The sequence below is a fragment of the Dreissena polymorpha genome, chromosome 14, assembly GCF_020536995.1.
Source record: "Dreissena polymorpha isolate Duluth1 chromosome 14, UMN_Dpol_1.0, whole genome shotgun sequence".
Classification (NCBI taxonomy): domain Eukaryota; kingdom Metazoa; phylum Mollusca; class Bivalvia; order Myida; family Dreissenidae; genus Dreissena; species Dreissena polymorpha.
In genome coordinates, this window is record NC_068368.1 from 13,137,852 (window position 1) to 13,147,285 (window position 9,434).

Genomic DNA, 9,434 nt, shown 5'->3' on the forward strand with positions numbered 1-9,434 from the left:
CGAAAATGAAAAGCATTTTGATTGCGTGTAATCGATCTTTTTTTCTCATATATTTTTGTTTATGAGTAGTAACTTTAACCTGACATACAGTGGACTTATTTTATACAATCAGGAAGACACGTATAACAAATTTCGAAATAACGTTTTTGACCGAATGTGCTTACCAAACAGTTTATTCCGTCCGCCTTGTAGAAGCTTCTTTTAATGTTTAACGAATGCTGATTTGTTTCATGCTATCTTAAGAGGAAGTAAACAGTAAGGTAGCATGTAAATATGCTAGTAATGTTTATCTTTAAAACGTTCAGCAGGTGCAGGCCGTTTTGCTATATTCACATACAGTACAATTAAATGCGCAGTTTATACCTAAAGAAATTGCTTATGTATCTCGTTAGTTTTCGGATTTAAATGCAAGAAAAGGCATCTTTGGAAAAGACAAAAAAGCAAAATATTCATGTTTAAATATGTTAAGTTTAACTAGCAACACAGAGAAATCTTGTTAAGTTAATAAAATGGATTATGAATTACACGATTAAATTATGTGAAAAATTAGTCAAACTTTCGTCATTTTGTCGCAGGAATTGGTATCTTTAATATTTATAGCTTGAAACTGCGTCCGTTGAAATAAAGAATATTCATTGTATCGGAAAAATATATAACAAAATATTGTGTTTGGTTTATGATAAGATTCAGCTCAACTGTGTTGCAGCTTTGTCCGTTCAAATGCAGTCATCACAGTTTTAGTCATTTTCTGTTTATAATTGGTTTTATGTATTAAAGGTGTTCTGTTACAAAAGATGTTAAGAAGAAAAAAAGACTCTCCTGATCACGTTTTCTGGAGTTTAATTGATTGCTTTATATTTTATATACATGAACTTTCAGATTTTTTATATAACTTCCAAAATAAGCATACTCATTAACCAAATTTTGGGAAGTTTACTTTTCCCAGGCGTCTCTTTTTTGTCCGTATGCATTACTTTTGGCGCTTGTTTATTCCGTTTTTAAAACCGATATTTTCAATCCCGTGAAATAAATACATTTCTTGTCATACACATTGACTACATTGTTGAAAAAAAATGGGAAATTCTAAAATTGAATAAAAGTGAAATTGAATAAAAGTGTCTTTTGTCGACGCAGGCATTTAATATGCGGTAAGAAATTGGATACACTACTTCAACGAGTGTGCACTACTTCCTATGCTTATGGTAAAAGAGTGGTCCACTATGTGGAAGCGCTGAATAAGTACTGTACGTTTTTCGTTCTCTTGTCCATTCGACATTTAATTTCCCAAAAAATAATTTCACCACTAAGGTAAGGTACTCTGAATTATAACAATGTTAGCGATGTATTCATAAGAAACATTGTAACAAATAAATTACTGAAGTACTACGTCTTGTTTAGACTCGTTTAAGGAAATAATTGTAACAAATTTTGTATGGTATCACATTAGTCGAGAGCAATTTTATGGACATAGGGTATTTGAAACTATTCTGATTTTTTGTTGCTTTAACATTTGTGTTAGCTCAACTTTACGTTCATTGAAATCCTAGACTTAGGAACAAGCTCTAGGGTATCGAACGTGTTGCGAAATGCAACACGAGTTCGTAGAAGAGTCATATTTACTCTTGAATAAATGAAACAGGTTGACAGTAAACAAATAGAAAAACGTTACTTGTTACAATGTAAGTTGACAAGTTGCGCTGTCAATAAACAGGAACACTTAACCAAATGGATGTGTTTTAGATGACATAATTCAGTTGAAAAGTAAATCACTGGAAGCGGCAATGTTTAAGATTAAGCGAGGTTTACATTATTATCTCTTAAATGGGTTAATTACTTATGAACTGTGAAGTTTGTCCGAATATTTATTGAATTACTTCGTTAATAGCCGAAAAGGGAAACGAATTAAAACGTCGTTAAAGATGCCCGTATGCATAATTAATAAATACCGAGAACAATGTATTCAAACGTAAAAATTATCTTCACATAAACATAGTACACATTTGTTGTTGTCTTTTTTAAGGTTTGAAACCGTTGCCTGCTAGTAAAAATATGCTACGAGAAATGAAATGAATGGTGTGTTTACAATTTACAGTGTGTGACTTACTTTTTCTGTTTATATAACCTTTAAACACGTGTTAGAGTGTTTGGATAAAGTAACCCTACACGTTAGTTTATTTCTGAACTTTTTATGTGTTTTTATCCATTACTATCATTTGACGGACTGACTATGAATGCAGAAAAAACAGGATACGTTTCTACAAAGAGCCATGCAATCTAAATTTGAACTGAAAGTAAAAATCGTCGTTGTCATCTTGGAATACTTTTGATATATTTTCAAGCGACATTTCCAGCATAAGTAAAATTGTTGAGGTTACATTTAAATGGAAGTAGTTAATATTAAATTTCATATTTGTTCCATCTCATGGGTAAACTCACAGATTGGCATAGGAATGTCCTGTGTTATTGATGTATGAATTTGATACTAACGATCGCAGCTAAAAGGTGTCAATATGTTTTTGTTCGCAAGTTAATTACATCGGATGTATTTCATGCATATATTTTTAGCGTTTTTAGTAAAAACGACATTTTCAGAATCGCTAAAATGTTACTAACGTGAAATTGCCCATATTCAAAAATAATTTTCCCATCCTACGATTTCCATAGCTTTCTTGCAAAAGGTAAAGTATGAGTTGAACTGAAAGGTAAGGTCAATCCCTTAACTCGTTATGGTGTTGTATATATGAAGGAAATTATTTCGATGTTTTATTCTGTCTGCGCTTTAATACATACATCAATGAAAATAATAATAATAATAATTATTATAATAATATGTTAATTAATAAATACTAATAATAATTATTATTTTAATAAAATAATTATTATAATTTCACTATGATTTTTTCTTCAATTTGTGGTAAATATAATATTGGATGTATTTTTTGGAGTTAATTTTATGTTTTTAAACTTTTTTATCAGAATCAAACTCATCATCATCATCATCGTGAATAGCATGATACTCATGAATAGCATCATCTCATCATTAACAATACAATCATCAACATCATCATCTTCAGATTCAGATTTACCATCACCACCAGCACCACTATCACCACCATAACTCTTACCACAATCAATGCTAAAGCGCTCACCACTACAACCACTGACAAAACCACTACCACAAATCTCTTTCGCTACCATTTCAGTCCTCATGGCAGCGCTAATGCTCGCACATGAAAGCTGCCCCATGCCGGCGCATCGATGCCACGATAACCCGCGCAAACGCATTTTGCTTGACCCATGCTCGGAACCGGAGGCGGCTATAACTACTTCCGGCACGTCAGACGGCTGGATCATGACGCCTCAGATCTGCGTCACGTTCTCGTAAGTTATATTGTTTTCGTAAGTTTCGGTTAAAGCGATACTATATATAGTCAAATATTTATAAATTTATATAAAATGTGTTAAAATCTTATTATAAATATATTTCAATATAAAGTAAAATAAAAGTTAAGATGAACATGGGTCGAAAAATGCGAAATAAGCCAGACATTTTATTCTGAAATCGAAAATGTCTTTACAGTCGATTTCGCTAGCATGTATATCATGCATGTACGATGTGAATCTAAATTTAGTTTAACGGTTCATTTTAAATTCCTGAAACGATATCTATTCATACGACACACGAACAATAACTCCAATCCTAATAAAAAGACGAATGCATCGGTTATAGTATGAAAGTATGTACGAAATATCTTCGTCCCAATTGGCTCGGGGCGCTGATTTGTGTTTGCTGCATTTTATGAAATTCGTCTTCAATGTATAATTTTTCTTGCCTATTTTGTGTTATTGTAACATATTTTTTTATCAATATATTACAATTTAACATATATAAAATTCGTATAGTCTCGCTATACCATTCAGGTAATCTTTAGTTTTAATAAAAAACTTTATATACAATTCTGAACACTGAATTCTAACGTGCTGTTTAAACAAGATTATGCGCTTCATGCGCAAACCCGCCAACATAAAAGACCTATACATGTTAATATAATACTTTTTGATATCGATGCAAGTATGTGTGGTTCCGCCCTGATGTGGTGTTCGTGCCATTTAAACCCGGCAAAACGCCATAATTATATGGCAGAAATAAGCCCCAATAATTTAGGAATGAATCTATTACTAAAGAGAATATAAGATGTTATAGGCAAATACAGTAGCAACGTTTTTAGCAAGGTTGTTAAACACTTAAGAACTTGCCATAGTGAGCGATTGAAGTTTGTTTGTGCCAAGCATTCATCCTATCACTTTCATATTTCCTGTCTGTATTTTGAAAATACATGAAAACAAAAAATTGCTAAAAATAACAATCAAATTACGTAATTCCAATTAACAAATGACGTCGTCGAGGCGCACGCTTGATGCTTTCAATAATATTGAATTACACCCGATTTTCTGCGGACCTTATCTTGATAGGAAATGATAACAATTGCTAATAAATTAAATGTCTTATTTGTTTAAATTATTTAAGTACCAATACTACGTGTATCTTAAACTGTTCCTTTTTCTTCTTACAGGCCTGCAAACTTAATGACGATTGCGTCATGCCGCAGTTTAGTTCTTATATAGGCCATTTCTCGTCAATACAGATAAGTGATAGCGATCATTTTTTCTTAAATAGAATGTTATGATAAGGTCAGCATATGTTCGCGGTAGTATAATATCGATATTGAACACTGTGAATAATGTATTCTTTTGGTATCATTCTTCTCATTTTGGTGTATTTTTTTAAATTATAATCATTCAAACAAGCCTTTGAAATTAACGATTGAATATAAATAACAGAACCAGGAACTGGCAATTTGAATTTAGCTATTGTAATGTTTTCCGTCTATCCCATTAAATACTATGTCAAAACATCAATATGTTGACTGCGCATGCGCTTTAGGAGTTCATTAAATACTATCGGGGGGGGGGGGGGGCTTGTATCGTATGCCCAGTATTTGCTAGGAATATTCAGCTCAAGTCGACATGTCCTTAGAAGAACGATGGTTCTTTATGATAGTGCTATAATTGCAGAATATCACGTCATATATGTTATTGATATTCCAACTTTAAGGAAGGCATTGCGCTAGCATAATAAATGATATGAGCATCACCAAATTAGTATCAAGTATTATATAATGTTTTGAATATTTACCTGACTTCTTCGTTAGACGTGAAACATACGAGTGATGTTGTTTTTTCAGGCAAATTGTGCTGGTGAATTTCTGCCACACGGTTCTTCACTGGCTGGGAGATTACAAGCACATGTTCGAGTTCCTCCGAAATAATGTGCTGCGATTTAAAGGCGGCACAACCTATCGTGTAGAACAACAAATAGCTCTACTAAGGGAACTGAAAGGCTTGACCAACGTGATAGTTAACGACAACTAAGACATTTTGTCCCTGAACGCGGCAAATCACAATGGCGGACACGAAAGTGGCACGTATTCGGACAACGTTTTCGGAGTCTACGAAATGTACGCAAACACTCTGAGAGAGTTTGACGCGTTTTTATCGAACGTTTTTTCTAATCTTCGAATTCTTCGCATTCAATATAATCACGCGTGCATTAACATGATAAATGTATGCAATTAATGTTTTTATTTCTGAAACGCAGACTTTTTATTGGTAAAATAATAGTTTTTATTATTAAAATATGTGTTCCTTTCAATTTAGTATTACCGGTATATTACATTTTCATTACCAGTAGTTTAAAATGCGTTACATTGTGTGTGGTTTCCTTATGTTTTCTAACGTTTTGGATACTAGCTTCAGTTCACCAAGTAATAGAGTGTCTTAATATTTATTTTTAAAACTGAATGCAAAAATACCTTATATGTGATTTTTAAAACTGACTTTCACTGTTTTAAACATGCAAGAGAGTGAATTGTTTGATATTAACGTGTGTTGTATTTGTTATTTACAACTGAACCCACTCTGTTTCCATCTTTTACGTGCCATTTTAACGTTTTATTTTTTACATGTATTTATACATATACATTACGTTTTTTGCAGAATATTTTACAGTTTCTGCCACATATGTTATTTTAAGACTATTTGTGTGTCAGTCATCGCGAACGTCATATTTTACATGGGCAATAGTTCAACTCGATGTCGTATTCTATTTTACATGTTCACCTCTGGCAAAGAAGTTTGTATCAAAATATGGTGGTATGATATTTCAAATATTTTATATATACGCTATGTGTTCACTTTTTTATTTCTTGCTCGTTGAGTAGAATTCATTTTGAAATGTGTTCATATGATATTTTTGGACAATTTTTTGCACCTTTGTATAATTTAAATTCTCTTTTCTATGGTTGTTCGGTTATTAAAAATATTTTTTAATTTTGTTTGTTTACGAGGCAATCCAATAAAGGTATCACTTCATGGCACATCACAAATAGCTCACTTTATACATTCCCCTTTCAAAAAAATCACGAAAGAAAAGGTAAAATAATAACAGTATTCACCCTGAAACAAAAATTACTGACGCATTCTAACATCAACCAAATTTATACATGTTTGAGCCGTGCTCTGTGAAAAGGGTGTTTAATGCATGTGTGGAAAGTATCGTCCTAGATTAGCCTGTGCAGTCCGCACAGGCTAATCAGGGACGACACTTTCCGCTTTTATGATATTTTTCAAGTTTGTAGGGAACTGTCGTAACTTATTAGCCTGTGCGGACTTCATAAGCGCATCGGTTGCACGCTACGTGTGATGTCCACAACATGACAATAAAAATGAAAACTCACAATTTAGGGAATACATTATTATGCTCCCCAATACATTATATGGGGAGCATATAGTTGCCAGTTTGGGGTCCCTTACTTACTTCCGTCACACTTTTGTTACCGTTTCTCATAGCGCCTTCTATATTTTACCGATCTCTTACATATATCGCATGTAGGTACTATGCATTGACCTCTACCTTTTGATGATGTATGAGGTCACTGGGTCAAGGTCAAGGTCACTGAAGCTAATATTAGATTTTTTCCGTCACAATTTTGTTACATTTTCTCATAGCACCTTCAATATTTTTCCGATCTCTTACATATTTGGCATGTAGGTACCTTCCATAGACCTCTACGTTTTGATGATGTTTGAGGTCACAGGGGTCAAGGTCAAGGTCACAGAGGCTAATAATAGATTTTTCCGTCACAATTTTGTTACAGTTTCTCATAGCACCTTCAATATTTTTCCGATCTCTTACATATTTGGCATGTAGGTACCTTTTATGGACCTCTATCTTTTGATGAGGTTTGAGGTAACCGAGGTCAATGTCAAGGTCACCGAGGCTAAAAATAGGTTTTTCCGTCACAATTTTGTTGCAGTTTGTCATAGCACTTTCCATATTTTACCGTTCTCTTACATATTTGGCATGTATATACCTTGCATGGACCTCTACCTTTTGATGAGGTTTGAGGTCACTGGGGTCAAGGTCAAGGAGGCTTATAATAAATTTTCTCAATGTCACATTTTGGTTAAAGTTTCTCATAGCGCCTTCAATATTTGATCGATCTCTTATATATTTGGGATGTGGGTACCTTGCATGGACCTCTACCTTTTTATGAGGTTTGAGGTCACTGGGGTCAAGGTCAAGGTCACTGAGGCTAATAATGGATTTTCTCTAGGTACCACTTTTTTTCCACACAATTAAACCATATATCGACAAAGCATCATAATGGGAGCATTCATCAGTTTTACTGATATCCTTGTTTTGTTTTAGTGTGTATCATTTGCACAACTTACAGTCCCTCAAACGGACAGATATAATTCCAAAGACCGTCAATCCAGTGACAACGCGTCATCCACACGGCGCCTATGGAGTCTGGCCCGGCAGAGCTACGTTTTATTACGGACCAACACGACATAGACACGGATAAAAGAAACTAACAAGAATGCCAAACTGTCACAAGATACGCACGTTTTAAGGCTTTGGACAACTTGATAACTTTATCATGACCCATATTTGAAATTGACCTACATATCATCTAGACACAACTTCTGACCAACGTTGGTGAAGATCTGATGTAAACTACTTCAATTAGAGTGCGGACACCATGCTAAATGCTTGAAATGCACTAAGTGACCTCGTGACCTAGTTTTTAACCTGGCATGATCCATATTTGAACTTGACCTACATGTAGATATTGTCTAGACACAACTTCTGACCAAATTTGGTGAAGATCGGATGAAAACTACTTCAATTAGAGAGCGGACACCATTCTAAATGCTTGAAATGGTTTAAGTGACGCTGTGACCTAGTTTTTGACCCGGCTTGATCCATATTCAAACTTGACCTAAATATTGTCTAGATACAACTTCTGACCAAGTTTGGCGATTATCGGATGAAAACTACTTCTATTAGAGAGCGGACACCATGCTACATGCTTGAAACGCACTAAGTGATCCCATGACCTAGTTTTTAATCCGGCATGACCCATTTGCAAACTTGACCTAGATATTGTCCAGATACAACTTCTGACCAAGTTTGGCGATTATCGGATGAAAACTACTTCTATTAGAGAGCGGACACCATGCTACATGCTTGAAACGCACTAAGTGATCCCATGACCTAGTTTTTAATCCGGCATGACCCATATGCAAACTTGACCTAGATATTGTCCAGATACAACTTCTGACCAAGTTTGGTGAAGATCGGATAAAAACTACTTCAATTAGAGAGCGGACACCATGATAAATGCTTGAAATGCACTAAGTGACCCTGTGACCTAGTTTTTGACCAAGCATGACCCATATTCAAACTTGACCTAGATATTGTCTAGATACAACTTCTGACCAAGTTTGGTGAAGATCGAATAAAAACTATTTGAATTAGAGAGCGGACACGTGCTGGACTGACAATAATTTTTATAAAATCAGGTTAATTTTCGGTGATTCTATCATTCTGCAATCGGATCTCGAAGGTGTCAAATCGAAGGGTGTTTTTTCGCATTGCGACGAGCTGGTTCTCATTTCAATATCCAATAGCATAAATATTTCGTTGAATTACAATGTTTCTTATCGTGCTTTCCTAAGCTGCAGTAGGTCCGATGGTAATATTCGCTTTTATTATTTGCTGCCTTTGTGGTTGAGTTCGAAGAAAGCTCCGACAATCCATCCATGAGCTGGTTGTCGTTTCGCAATTGCCCAGGTATGATGTTTCGTTTTTTGTCCTCCAGGTTAGCTACAATCACACGCTCATTTCCATGGCTCAGTCTCAGTAGATTATGTAGGCAGATGTAAGATAACGCAATTGCTGTCACCGTCTCTTGAGGCTACAAAGTGTAGTATGCAGACATCGAAAGCAATGCGCAAGAATCTTGAACGTGTTATCCATAATACGTCGTCCGCTTGACAGTCGGTAGTTGAGGACCCTATCTGCATGT

The 9,434-nt window shown here is 34.7% G+C and overlaps 1 long non-coding RNA gene across 1 annotated transcript; it reads left to right on the forward strand.

Moving 5' to 3' along the window:
- Positions 1-370: 370 nt before the first annotated feature.
- On the forward strand, positions 371-6,364 carry LOC127857766 (uncharacterized). The gene is made up of 3 exons (XR_008038622.1): positions 371-1,202; positions 3,204-3,381; positions 4,575-6,364. It is a non-coding gene; the product is annotated as an uncharacterized LOC127857766 (long non-coding RNA).
- Positions 6,365-9,434: the final 3,070 nt, after the last annotated feature.